The sequence below is a fragment of the Palaemon carinicauda genome, chromosome 4 (genome assembly GCF_036898095.1).
Source record: "Palaemon carinicauda isolate YSFRI2023 chromosome 4, ASM3689809v2, whole genome shotgun sequence".
Classification (NCBI taxonomy): domain Eukaryota; kingdom Metazoa; phylum Arthropoda; class Malacostraca; order Decapoda; family Palaemonidae; genus Palaemon; species Palaemon carinicauda.
The window spans coordinates 63309954-63324377 of record NC_090728.1 but is presented as its reverse complement, the minus strand read 5'-3'; the positions used below and the strand labels follow the sequence as shown (position 1 = coordinate 63324377).

Genomic DNA, 14424 nt, shown 5'->3' with positions numbered 1-14424 from the left:
AGGATACACTCGGGCACACTATTCTATCTTATTTCTCTTCCTCTTGTTTTTTTACCTCTTTTTAGTTTATAAATGGAAGATTTATATTACTGTTGTTACTGTTCTTGAAATACTTTATTTGTTCAATACTTCTCTTGTAGTTTATTTATTTCCTTATTTTCATTCCTCACTAGGTTAAGTCAAATGGCCAGAAAGTAATAAGTGAAGGATAATTATAAGGGTTTAAAACTGTCATAGAAAGACCATGAACAAACGCGAATTATTATTATTATTATTACTAGCTAAGCTACAACCCTAGTTTAAAAAATGTGATGCTATAAGCCCAAGGGCTTCAACAAGGAAAAATAGCCTAGTGAGGAAAGGAAATGAGGAAATAAATAAATGATATTATAAGTAATGAACAATTGAGATAAAATATCTTAAGAACATTAACAACATTGAAACAGATATTTCATATATAAACTATAAAAAGACTTATGTCAGCTTGTTCAACATGAAAACATTTGCTGTCAGTTTGAACTTTTAAAGTTCTACTAATTCTACCCCTATTATGATGAAAACAATTTGAACACGAAGAAGAGTTTTTGGTTAATATCTTAACATGTCAACTAGAATCTAGACTGAGGGTGTGGGTAAAGTTAGGACGACAGTCTCTTACTACCTATCCACATGGCAACTACTCTCTATCCACTAGAGATTCCCAATTAAGTAAAAGGCTCATACAAGCAAATTTTGATGAGACCAGCTGGTGACTGGAATAATAAGAATCACCTCGACTTTTTTTCGGTGGGACTTGCCAAATAAAAATTTAGTTAACCATGATGTGTGATATGTGATATAACAAATATAGCCCGTAAGTGCTACTGGCTGGCTTCTGCCTTGATGCAGCTACACACAGGGGTAAGTCCATAATGCTTTTCTTTTTAATCATAAATTCTTAGAATTTTTAATAATGTGCCCTTTTGGTTGATGATCAAAATATAATTGATTGAGCATGCATCGAGTATAGACAACACATGCAACCCTTAACATTTCCTGTGGCCAAAAGTTTTTAGTCTGGCCGAGCAACCAACCTTTCATCAGTGCTAGGTCATGGCCCGAGCTTAGGTTGTCGCAGACTGGCTGCAGGCTGTAACCAGCCACCGTCCCCTACCCGTTACGCCCTGTCCACACTATCGAGCATGCTCGACGAGCAAACAGTGATACCAGGCCACAATAGGTATTGAGAATGAAGGTTGATGATGCCAGAAGCAGGGAAAACCACAGGCAGGGATCTGGCAACACTATGGTTTTCCCGCTTCTGACGTCATCAGCCCCCATTCTCAATACCTATTATGGTCTGGTATCACTGCTTGTCCGTCAAGCATGCTCGATAGTGTGGACAGGGCTTTTGAGTGCATCAACGTGACTGGGGTTGGTGCCCATTGGACCAGTGAGAGAGTAAAGAGACGATGGGGCTAAGCTAAATCTAATAGCAATGTTTGGTACTATAGTCAATTCTATTTAGTGGGGCAGATTAACACCGACTCGCAGGGGTGCCCTTTTAGCCCGAAAAAGTTTCCTGATTGCTGATTGGCTGGACAAGATAATTCTAACCAATCAGATAGCAGGAAACTTTTCCGAGGTAAAAGGGCACCGCTGCGAATCGTGCAAATGCTCCTCATTGAAAAAAAAACTTGTTTTTGTGCTTCTGACATTTTCATCACTCATTCCTGCCACTTATCATGGTCTGGTAACAATGGTTGCCTGTCATGCAGTGCCTGGCCAGAGAGAGATTCCAGGTTCCAGGCTCCTCGCTCCTCACTCCACAACACTAAGAGTATTGACACATTACTAGATGTATAGGTTCAATTCTATTTAGTGAGACGGATTTACATCGACTCGCAGGGGTGCCCTTTTAGCTCGGAAAAGTTTCCTGATCGCTGATTGGTTGGACGAGATAATTCTAACCAATCAGATAGCAGGAAACTTTTCCGAGGTAAAAGGGCACCGCTGCGAATCAGTGCAAATGCTCCTCATTGAAAAAAAACTTTTGTTTTTGTGCTTCTGACATTTTCATCACTCATTCCTGCCATTTATCATGGTCTGGTAACAATGGTTGCCTGTCATGCAGTGCCTAGTCAGAGAGAGATTCCAGGTTCCAGGTTCCTCGTTCCTCACTCCACAACACTAAGAGTATTGACACATTACTAGATGTATTGGTGCAAAGCATTGCAACCTGCAGAAAGTTCAGTATCATTCTGGGGGCTATGACTGACTGTCAAAGAACACATGCACGCACGTTATCATTAGTTATCTCCTACACAGACAGCATAGCTTGCATACTTTAGCCTCCTGGCTAGTACAGTGGTAACGTATTTGCCTCGCATTCGCGTGGCAAGAGATCGATCCCCGCCCAGGGCCGTGAGTTTAAGCTGTTTACTGGGGAGGCTACTGCTGTGGTAGGGCACCACAGTGGGGGGTTGGGCTTGCCCGGCTGACGTTCTGGTGAGCATCTATTCAAATGGAACTGGAACTGAAACCAGACACCTTTACCCTTTAACCTTTATTTCTAACTTTGGTCCTATGGCTTACCTGGATTGAAGTAATCTTATAACATAAAACTAGATAACAGTAAACATCATTTGAAAAATAATTCGAATCGTGGCAATTTTTTCCTTTGTACCATTAGCCTAGAGCAAGGAAACAATAATTATATCTGTTGTATATTTTCAATAAAACGTGTTTCCTATAACTAAATTCTCACGTTATTGCATTTCACTTTAGATTGTATGTGATAAATAACAGACGAAATGTTATAGAAGCTTTACTGTATTCAAATATAGCGAATTTATCCAATTCTATTTTTTTTTAAAACTTGATATCAACGAGTATGGTATTGGCATCTTTATGTAATTTACTCATAAGTTTCATTCAATAGGCTATCATTTTCGAGTTTTGTAGCGAAGGTCTATATGCTTTTATTCATTGAAAAATTAACAAATTTCATGTGTATGGTAAGGTTTTCATAGATCAAAATATGTACTTATTCATGCAATACTGAAATGATTAACTGTTTTATATTAACTTATGAGCCATTAGTTATTTAATAACTGTGTATAATTTTGAAAAGTAGTTTTATAAAATGAATTTTCATACTGAAAGAAATCTCAAAAGCAAAAGACTATCACAAACGTCTGGCTTTAGGTGGAACATTACTCGCCTTTATTTTTTTTAGAAGTTTGGGGTAAAAATCTGTTCTCGTATGGTGCTTTGTTATACACATTTTGTCATCGTACGTTTTCTTTCATTTCATTTTAAAAGGGGTAACTATTATATATGAGAATTACCTGGTTTTGTCCTCTAATATCATGCCATATCATAGTTTATGTATATTTTTCACTATGAATGATGGATGTTTCATAATATATTTTACACATATGAGTACTATTTAAAGAAAATCTTGGCCATATCTCATAGTTTTCCAATGGCCTACGTCCTTGCAACACTGCTTAAGTAAACATTTTTGTTAACATCAGACCGTGTTGTCTTGACTAAGATACATGAATGTTGAAGCATTTTATATTCTAAAGCAATTTGATTAAGAAGTATTGATATTATTAATGTTATCATGATTAAAGAAACTTAAACCATACAAGGTATAGAAAGTTTAACAGAAAATATTAACATGTAGATGGCGCCACTTTTGTTTTCCATTGTCAGGAATGCTTGTATAGAATGCACCACTTCCTCATTTTTGAGTCCTTGAATATTCCAGAATCAATGTTGGAAATAATCCCGGATAGCAGGATAGTGCTCTATACTGTGTAGTGACTGACAGACTTGAAGAACTAGTGGAATTCTGGTAAGGTTTTACAGTGGTATTGCTTTCTGTATTCGGTGAATCTTTCTCCCTGGTGTAATTGTCTAGGAAGCTTCTGCATTTAGCTGAAGGTTATTACTCAGGTTAAAGCAATGTTTAGCATTTAGCTTTGTGATTTGATTCATGGCCTTTATTTTTCCTTTTTATTCAAATTGTACTTGGGAAAATTTCCTTGGACTGTAGGTAAAAGGTTTTTCAATGGTATCGGCTAGCTTGAACAATTATAACGAGATTCATTGCGATGTTTAGTCAATATATAGACCAAATTAAGTAATTAATGGCAGACATTAAGTAAAGCGTAAATATTGTAATTGCTATTAGGAAATTTTATAAAATGAGGTTTTATAGTTTCCATGCCAAGGTTCACTATTTATCGTTGGTAATTCGTAAATTTGCATAAGAATTTTCTGCGCTCTCATAAATGATACTGAAATTTATTGGCGTTCAGATTGATAGATTTTGTTACTTTAAAGCACAGGCAGTTTCTTGCATTTTCTTTCAAAAGTACTATATATCTTAACTAAGTCAAAATTTTCAGGCGTTTTTTTTTTCTATATTAGTGACCTAATAACTTTTAGTCAATAATGTCTTTTTGATTTTCTTAGTAACTCGTGTTCAAGTCGATCCAATGTGCACAGATGTACTTTTTGAAAAGTTTAATATACTTTTAATTTCTAGTGAGACTATGTGCTATAAGATAGGGATAAGTAGTACTTATTTTGGTATTTTTCTTTGTGGGCTAGGGCATATTAACTTGCTTAACGATCGACCAAAATGTAGACACCATTTCATTATTTCTGTTGTTCACTTAAGGAGGGATTGCGAGTTACTGTGTATCTGTATGTTGTGTTTGCATTTGCTTTTGGAAGCTTAGTTTTTTGTACAACATAATCATTAGCTGAATTTAACCAATTAAGAGCTAGATATTTTTGCATAAAATTCTTGATGTAGTTTTATAAAAATCATTTGTTCCTACGTGAAATAAAAACCATCGTCCTTCAAGTAGGGATGTTGTTTTGTTAATGGTACAGTGAAGGTGAGAGTTAGGGTGAGGAGCCCTGCCATCGTGTCAATACCTCTTCACTTTTGTGTTCGACTGCAATGAATAGGCTTAAAGCTGTACTGTTGCAATCTTAATTGAACATTTCATTCTAGTTTTTTTTATTTAAGATGTGAATGCTGGTTGTTGATTGCTATGATTGTGAAGCAAGAGACTTGTGCGTGTAAGGGTTGGCTTTACAATCAGTATTTGTTAAACAGCTGTAGACTCTCTCTCTCTCTCTCTCTCTCTCTCTCTCTCTCTCTCTCTCTCTCTCTCTCTCTCTCTCTCTCTCTCTCTCTGAATTTCTCACTAGGGGGATCCCTGCGTACCGAGTGTAGGCTGTGGCCTCCTACGCAGTGTTAAGTGTATGCTTTGAGGTTGAGAGAGCTTTGGAATTTTTCCCGCTCGTTGAGAGCTGCTGCTACCACAGCTCTTATGCTTACAACCCTAGATCTGCACCCTGGGAGTATGCTTCAGGAGCAAAGATCCCTTAGAGCTATGTTTGCGGCTTTTCAGATTCTGGTGACGTGTAGGGGTCACCCCGTTTTCAGTGCTATACTATTGGAAGCTCTTCTTGAATTTTGCACACCGTTGGCAACGTTTATGACTTAAAGAATTCTTGGGCTTCCTTATGTCTTTCTAGTAGGCTCACCAATGTCTCCAGTAGTGAAAGGTATGTCAGTTTCTGCCCAGTGTAGTGACTGTCTGCAGTAGTTCCCCTTCCCTGGGTGAAGGACGCCCCTATGGTCGAAAGGGCGTGTTTTCTTGTTGCCAGGAGGTTCCCCTTGCATCTCCATTCACCCAAACACCTTTACCCCTCCTCCCCATGCTTTCATACCGACCAGAGTACCTCAGGGTCCTGAGCTTCCCCTCTGCTATAAGTGTACCTACTCTTGCCCTGTAAGTATGCCTACCCTTGCCCTGTAAGTATGGCTACCCTTGCCCTGTAAGTATGCCTACCCTTGCCCTGTAAGTATGGCTACCCTTGCCCTGTAAGTATGGCTACCCTTGCCCTGTAAGTATGCCTACCCTTGCCCTGTAAGTATGCCTACCCTTGCCCTGTAAGTATGCCTACCCTTGCCCTGTAAGTATGCCTACCCTTGCCCTGTAAGTATGCCTACCCTTGCCCTGTAAGTATGCCTACCCTTCCCCTGTAACAATGTTTCCCAGTGTTATGGTTTCTGTTGGAGCAATCATTGTTTGAGGGAGCGTTTCTCTGGTCTCTTAACATATTTGCGTGTAGAGGTTGAGGTGAAGGCTGTAAAGAGAAGGAAACTTGCACCTTTGTCTTCATCCTCGGACTCCTCTTCCTTGTCATCCTCTTTGAGTTCCGACTTTGTTGTTCACACTTCTTATATGCAGGGTTTAAAGAAGTCGTAGTAGTCCAATCAACACAATACTGTAGTCTTAAGGAAAGGGCACCATATCTAAGACTCACGGGGCAGATTAACAGGACTGTAGACAGGGCTTGGATCCCTAGCCATTCTAGTGACCAGGATTGACTAGCATTGGCCTTGTTTTGAGGGCCGATGCATGGGGCCGAGGCTGTGACTTGGTGTATTACTGTACTGCGCTTCGGGTCCCAAGGCTTGGGTCAACCTTACTTGTCAGGTGACCGAGGAAACCCTCACGTGAGTGCCACTTTACTCTCTGCCTCTGGACGTGAAACTGTGCTCAGATGCACCTCGGGCGTGTTTATTGTAGAAGCAGCATCTACTTACCAACGTTCTGAAAGTCTAGTAGCCTTTCTAGGGCTACAAGCAGTCCAAGTGTTGAGAAGGAAGTCTTTGCAAATTTAAGTGTGATCAGCACACTAGTGGCTTAAGAGATGACGAAGCAGGTGCACGTCAGGACAGCATTTCAAATCGTGGATTTGTCGACCAAATACATAACATGCAAAACAATTGGATTTGCAGATACTTGGTTGCCAGATTGGTAAATACAGTAATGTGTAATAGATAGGCTTCTGGTTAATGAGATTGTATAGGGATCGATCTGTGCCACATAGCTAATCAGGAAGCTTTGTGTTCCTCCCCCCCCCCATTACAGATACACGGACCGTGTTTCAAGGTTTTTTTCCAACACCAGTGAAATCACATGGATGGTTATGCCCTTCCTATTAAATGTTCCATCCACTATTCAACTGTGTGGGGATTATGCCGGGACTCGGGTTGACCATGGTGGCTCTCGGATGGCCTCGTGCCTAATATCCTGTACTTGTCGATTTCTCACTAAACCAAGGAAATTGTTCCATTCTCTGTGATTGATGTCTGTCCCTCGCTAAACCAAGGCAATTTTTTCATTCTCTATGATTGATGTGTCTGTTCCTCACTAAACAGAGGAAATTGTTTCATTTTCTGTGATTGATGTGTGTTCCTCACTAAACCAAGGAAATTGTTTCATTCTCTGTGATTGATGTCTCTCTCTGTTCCTCACTAAACCAAGGAAATTGTTTCATTCTCTGTGATGTCTCTGTTCCTCACTAAACGAAGAAAATTGTTCCATTCTCTGTGATTGATATGTCTGTTCTTCACTAAACCAAGGAAATTGTTTCATTCTCTGTGATTGATGTCTGTTTCTCATTAAACCAAGGAAATTGTTCCATTCTCTGTGATTAATGTGTCTGTTCCTCACTAAACAGAGGAAATTATACCATTCTGTGATTGATGTGTCTGTTCCTCACTAAACCAGGGAAATTGTTCCATTCTGTGATTGATGTCTCTGTTCCTCACTAAACCAAGGAAATTGTTTCATTCTCTGTGATTGATGTCTCTGTTCCTCACTAAACCGAGGAAATTGTGCCATTCTCTGTGATTGATGTCTCTGTTCCTCACTAAACTAAGGAAATTGTTCCATTCTCTGTGAGTGTCTTTGTTCCTCACGAAACCAAGGAAATTGTTTCATTCTGTGATTGATGTCTGTTCCTCACTAAACCAAGGAAATTGTTTCATTCTCTGTGATTGATGTCTCTGTTCCTCACTAAACCAAGGAAATTGTTCCATTCTCTGTGATTGATGTCTGTGTTCCTGACTAAACCAAGGAAATTGTTCCATTCTCTGTGAGTGTCTTTGTTCCTCACTAAACCAAGGAAATTGTTTCATTCTCTGTGATTGATGTCTCTGTTCCTGACTAAACCAAGGAAATTGTTCCATTCTCTGTGATCGATGTCTGTGTTCCTCACTAAAACAGAGGAAATTGTTCCATTCTCTGTGATCGATGTCTGTATTCCTCACTAAACAGAGGAAACTGTGCCATTCTCTGTGATTGATGTCTTTTCCTCACTAAACCAAGGAAATTGTTCCATTCCCTGTGATTGATGTCTGTTCCTCACTAAACCGAGGAAATTGTGCCATTCTCTGTGATTGATGTGTCTGTTCCTCACTAAACCAAGGAAATTGTTTCATTCTCTGTGATTGATGTCTCTGTTTCTCACTAAACCAAGGAAATTGTTTCATTCTGTGATTGATGTCTCTGTTCCTCACTAAACCAAGGAAATTGTTCCATTCTGTGATTTGATGTCTGTTCCTCACTAAACCAAGGAAATTGTTTCATTTTCTGTGATTGATGTCTCTGTTCCTCACTAAACCAAGGAAATTGTTCCATTCTCTGTGATTGATGTCTCTGTTCCTCACTAAACCAAGGAAATTGTTCCATTCTCTGTGATTGATGTCTCTCTCTGTTCCTCACTAAACCAAGGAAATTGTTTCATTCTCTGTGATGTCTCTGTTCCTCACTAAACGAAGAAAATTGTTCTATTCTCTGTGATTTGATGTCTGTTCCTCACTAAACCAAGGAAATTGTTCCATTCTCCGTGACTGATAAGTCTGTTCCTCATTAAACCAAGGAAATTGTTTCATTCTCTGTGATTGATGTCTGTTCCTCACTAAACCAAGGAAATTGTTCATTCTCTGTGATTGATATGTGTCTGTTCCTCACTAAACCAAGGAAATTGTTCCATTCTCTGTGATTGTCTCTTTGTTCCTCACTAAACCGAGGAAATTGTGCCATTCTCTGTGATTGATGTCTCTTCCTCACCAAATCAAAGGAAATAGTTCCATTCCCTGTGATTGATGTCTGTTCCTCACTAAACCGAGGAAATTGTGCCATTCTCTGTGATTGATGTCTGTTCCTCACTAAACCAAGGAAATTGTGCCATTCTCTGTGATTGATGTAGAAGAAATTCATCTCTAGTCATATCTCTGCAGCTTTCCTCATATAACTCCGCCGAGAGAACCTCCTCTTAGTCCTGAGCTAGAAGCTCATGAGGGGGGAGCATTTTGACTGATTGACAGGTCTCCTCGCCCTCACTCACTACCTATTCCAGCTCATGCTGAAGAACTTTTTCCCTACTTAAAATTGTGCTTGTGTTTGTAGTTAGGAAAAATACAAATTGTTTTGAAATTTATTTTGGTAAAGGTTTTGTGAAAAAAACTGAAGGTTGTATGAAAACTTGATCAGTTTGTGAACCCTTTTATTGAATCATTAAAAACTATTTTTGCTAGAATTTAGTCTGCTTCAATTAGGTAATCCCCTAAAAGTTTGCCAGTTGATATGATTGGTTATATTAATTTGATTAATGTAGTACGTGAATTTAGCTGACATAGAACGGTTTGTCTAGTCCTCCTGTTTATAATGTAAGATTAAACACCAGTAAGTTTATCCTAGGCGAGTGGGTAGGTACTTTTTGACTATGATAGGGTTCAAAAGATATTTTTAGTTAAATATTTAAAAACCCTTGTCAGTTTCCTAGAAGAGTGGTTAGGGACTTTGCATATGACAATGATAGGGTTAAAAAGATTTTATAGAATGACCGAGAAAAGTATTTTAATATGTATTTAAAAACTCATGTCAGTTTTTCAGTTATGACAATGATAGGGTTAAATTTTTTTTTAGAATTCCGAGAAAAGAATTTTTTAGCTAATTAAAAAGCCTTGTCAGTTTTTCAGTATTACATAGAATTTGCAATATAGTTATCCTGCACATATAGAAAAAGACAAAGAAAACCTAAAGCAAGTTAGAAAAGTGTTTGCCTTGATTGAAGCAAACAAACCTAAAGCAAGTTAGAAAAGTGTTTGCCTTGATTGAAGTCATGTTTGCCTTGATTGAAGTCAAATTGAATCCTTCATTTAAATCAGCTTGAAAGTATTTTTATACAATATGTAACGTTTAAGCAATGCACAGCTAGGTTAGGAAGATCTGTTACCAGATAAGTAAATTACCATTGAACATATTCAATATGATTAGATGATAGGTTGAAAAACAAAAGGCTATATTTAAAGTTTTGTAATATATGTATTCAATAAGCAATGACGAGTATTGATTATACATTTATTTTCTAGGAACTGTGCAACAATATAGACGACAAACTGCAGCCCGCTGAATTGTGAGGTTCTAGATGCAAGGAAGTCAAATACTATACTCAACAGTACACTTGGCTTCATTAATAATCGGTTCACTTCACGCGAAGTTAAGGAGGCGTCTAGCAGCTGTATGATGTAGCAGGTTACGCTGTGTTTTTTAGCAAAAAGTGTTGACAATGTTGCCTGTACAACAAAGTCGCTGCAACTTTTTAAACATGTGATGGACTAGAGTTTTTACGAAGCGCTGTTTAGCAAATATTTTTCTATACAGCTTAGTGAAATGAATAAAATATTTTGATAACTTTATCAGATGTTAAATGCTCCCTATAGAAAGTTATTCAACTGGTGAAGGAGTTATCAAAAGCATTTGTTCATTTTACTAAGCTGTATAGGAAAATATTTGCTAAACAGTTCTTCGTAAAAATTCATAAATTCTTTTGATCACATGTTTAAAAAGTTGCAGCGAACTTTGCACAGGTAACATGGACTATACTCTTTTTACTAAAAACACAGCGTACGTAACCAGTACAACATAGTTATCATCAGACGTTTTTAACTTCACGCGAAGTGAAAAAGCAGCAACTTGAAACAAGAAGAGACCAACAAACCATAGAAGAAATCAACAAACCATAAAATAAAAATAAGATATTAAATATACAATATGTATTAATAAGACCTTTCTTGTTCTTATATACTTATGTTCTTTAAATAAAATACAAGCTTCCTTTGGAAATTTTAAATTTTATTTATCTCAAGTCCCTCTTACCATAAATTTAATGTATTGAACTCGCGCTTCACCAACAAATGGTGACTTTAGTGAATGAGTTTAACGCTTATTACTGCGCCTCAGTTATGTAACAGCAGGTCGTCTGCTGTAAACTCCTCTGTTCACAGGGTATAACAGACATCACGTAAAATCCTGTTCACGAGTGTATAACAGATATCACTGTCTTGAGGTAACTTCTCTCTTCTCCGGATTAGTCTGCAAAGAAAATGGAATATGATTAGAAAAACATTCAACTAAATAGAAACTCTACTGCATTAAAAAGTACAGCATTAAGGCAAAATCTCTTCAGTTTACATTTTGATGTAAATTCTTTTTTACTGTATTATACAACCAATAATACATTGCGTGAATATATTTTGTAGCAAAATTGTCAAATAGAAGCAATATTTTGAAATACGTTAACTTCAGAATTACTAAATTAAAGCAAGGCCTTGAACAATATAAGAATTACTAAAATTAAGAACTGATGTACCAAACTGAGAAAGGTGAATTAATGACACTAAACAAAATCAAAGCTAAAAGGCAACCAAGGTGAATTCCTAAGAAATTAAAAGCGAACGCAAAAGCTCAAACTAAGAGGCAAGTAAGGCGAATAACTAGCAAATTAAGTGAAAATCAAAGCTAGAACTGAACGGCGAGTAAAGTGAATAACTAAAAAGAAAAATTCAAAGCTTGAACTAAAAGTAAGGCGAATAACTAGCAAATTAACAAAAATCAAAGGGAATGACTAGTAAATTTAAAAGAGATTAAAGCACGAACTGAAAGGCGAATAACTAGCAAATTATAAAATCAAAAGCTCGAAGTAAAATCCAAGTAAGGCGAGCAACGTGAATAACTGACAAATTATAGCAAAACCAAAGCTCATGAACGAAAACGCGATCTAAGTGAATTACTAAGAAATTAAAGCAAAAAAAGCTCATGAACCTAAAAAGTTCGTTTGGAGTGCAGGTTAATATTTATCAATTTAAAAAAATAAATTCTTTAACATTTCTGAATTAATTTTAAAGATCTTAGCGTCAACAAGATGTATTCACTTTCTTACTGAACATGACAAACTTATCACTATACTAAGCTGAGTCAACAAACTGTTCGGGTACTGAAAAGTAGTTCTGCCAAAATCTTTTACTATAACCACGCTCTTAAAGTTATCAAAAGAAATCTAAATGCGGTAAATAAAATTACTGGCCCTAAACAGTTACTTTCTAAGCGGACTAATTACCTTATCAAGAAACAATGAAATGGGTGAAATATAAAGTGATAAAGTAACACTAACCATACCTTAATGTTCATTGATGGATTAATTATAACGGTGATTTAAGAACACTTCGGTGAAAATCCTTTTAAAACAGTTTCAAAGTTGACGGGTCAAACACTAAAATGTTTAATTGCTTCGGCCGCTGCTTCTTTAATATCCGGGTTTATTGTTCCTTTGGGCCCCTTGTAATACTTCATGAAGTTTTCCAAGATATCGCTTAAACTAGAGAAGGCTGTCACTTCTCAAACTCTTGGCAGATTTAGCTATGTAGCCATGGGCACTTGGTCGTACAGTTATAACCTGAGGAAAGATGTAGATTTTTATTACTTTGTACAATTTTCAAGTAAATAGTACAATACTTTTTTAAAAACTTCATAAATTAGTCAATTAAAAACTTTGAAAGGAAAAGCATTTCAGAACTAATATTTCGCACACATTGCAAAGAAAGAATCACTAGTCAGTTTAAGTTCCAAGAAGTTATAGTATTTAAAGGATTTTATGAGCCATTTCCTATATTCAAGCATCCTAAAGAACTTTTTTATATCTAATATTCAAGTTGATTATGGCTCCAATTAGGGACTTCAGATATAATAAACCTGGTTGAGTAGTACTAGTTATTAACTTGCAGCAAAAAAACTTTAGCTAGTTCAAGAAAGTTATTTTTTACTACGAAATCTTACGTTACCACGTTTTACTACAAATAAGCAACTATTAACACCAGTAAACATTAAATTATGAATATAACTTAAAATTCATCATAAAACCTGTTTAAAATTACACCTTATAAATAGCTCAACTATACCAGGGTCATTGAGAAAATTATATTTTTTTTGCCCTCCAACATGTGATAGCCTCACTTAACTTTCTATAACTCTCCTGCAAATAAGGGTTGGATGGATGGAGTAGATTAACCTCGCCTTATTTAAAAGGGGACCACGGGCTCATGCGTTGGAAGCCCGTACGTGAAGCAGTTTGTAATCTTGTGAAAGAGGCAGCAATCAGGAACACAAAGGATGGGCAGGATAATGAGGACAGCAACATGAACGTAGCAGGAGTCCGAAGTTCAGTCGAGGGCACCACAAAGACAAGTCCTTCCAAAACCCGGTTCCTTTTCAGTCCTAGAGAAATTACTTAATATTAGGTTCGAACCGTACAATGTCCAAATTATAACTGCTCTTGCTACTATTTCCACATAACAAAATACAGGTTGCAGCTACCGTTAAAGTAATCAAACTTTTGGTTTTACCCAAGCAATATGCAGCATTTACCGGCTTTCATATTTTTCAAGACTGTCGTTCAAAATAAAAACTAACAGGGGACACATTGTAAAAGACCCGTTACTTGCAAGAAAAATTTCATGCCGTCCAAAATGAAAACTAACATGACACACTGTAAAACCCCGGCTACTTACATTAAAGATTTCAGAGTCGTAATACAGAAGATGTCTTGTTGAATGTAAGAAGCAAGCCGCGATGTTTTCAGGTCGAACCACTCTTCACAACTGCTCCGTTTTCCGGGAAATTTTCCGACATTGGCTTTGGAGAACCCAAGTACTCAAGAAAGTTGAAGTGGTGTACAAGATCACCAAGGAGTCCTTGGATTGGAATCCATTGGAAAAGCAGCAACGCCATCTATGAGTTAGTTTTTTCCCTTTTACCTTTCCTTCAGAGGAGGATGAGCTAGTCAGTACTAGAGTGTTTAGGTCCACAAACTTATCATGTAATAAATGATAATGATAATAAGTGATGATAATCAAATTGATAACAATTATCACTATTCTGTGTATGGATATAATCGAACTAAACGAAATAAACTCACAATTCTACTGAACTTGGTAACTTTTTTACTAGTAAAATTAAAAATTTAGCACATGATATTGTGTAAAGCACATTGTATGCACAATTACACAAATAATAGCAAATATACAAGGTTTTATATAGGCTATATATATATATATATATATATATATATATATATATATATATATATATATATATATATATATATATATATGGGTTCCACGTGGCACTAGAAGAATTGGAAGACACAGGCTTACATGACTGAGGACTATGAAGCGTGAAGTAGAAGATGATGAATGGAGAAATATTAATCTAAAAG

The 14424-nt window shown here is 36.9% G+C and overlaps 2 long non-coding RNA genes across 2 annotated transcripts; one reads left to right on the top strand and one right to left on the bottom strand.

Annotated features, from left to right (window-relative positions):
• Positions 1-3705: 3705 nt before the first annotated feature.
• On the top strand, positions 3706-10370 carry LOC137639102 (uncharacterized). Its single transcript, XR_011044228.1, has 2 exons — positions 3706-3844; positions 10244-10370. It is a non-coding gene; the product is annotated as an uncharacterized lncRNA (long non-coding RNA).
• A 713-nt stretch (positions 10371-11083) lies between these two features.
• LOC137639101 (uncharacterized) lies at positions 11084-13799 on the bottom strand. The gene is made up of 3 exons (XR_011044227.1): positions 13718-13799; positions 12330-13424; positions 11084-11246 (listed from the first exon to the last, which is right to left on the bottom strand). It is a non-coding gene; the product is annotated as an uncharacterized lncRNA (long non-coding RNA).
• Between the last annotated feature and the right edge of the window lie 625 nt (positions 13800-14424).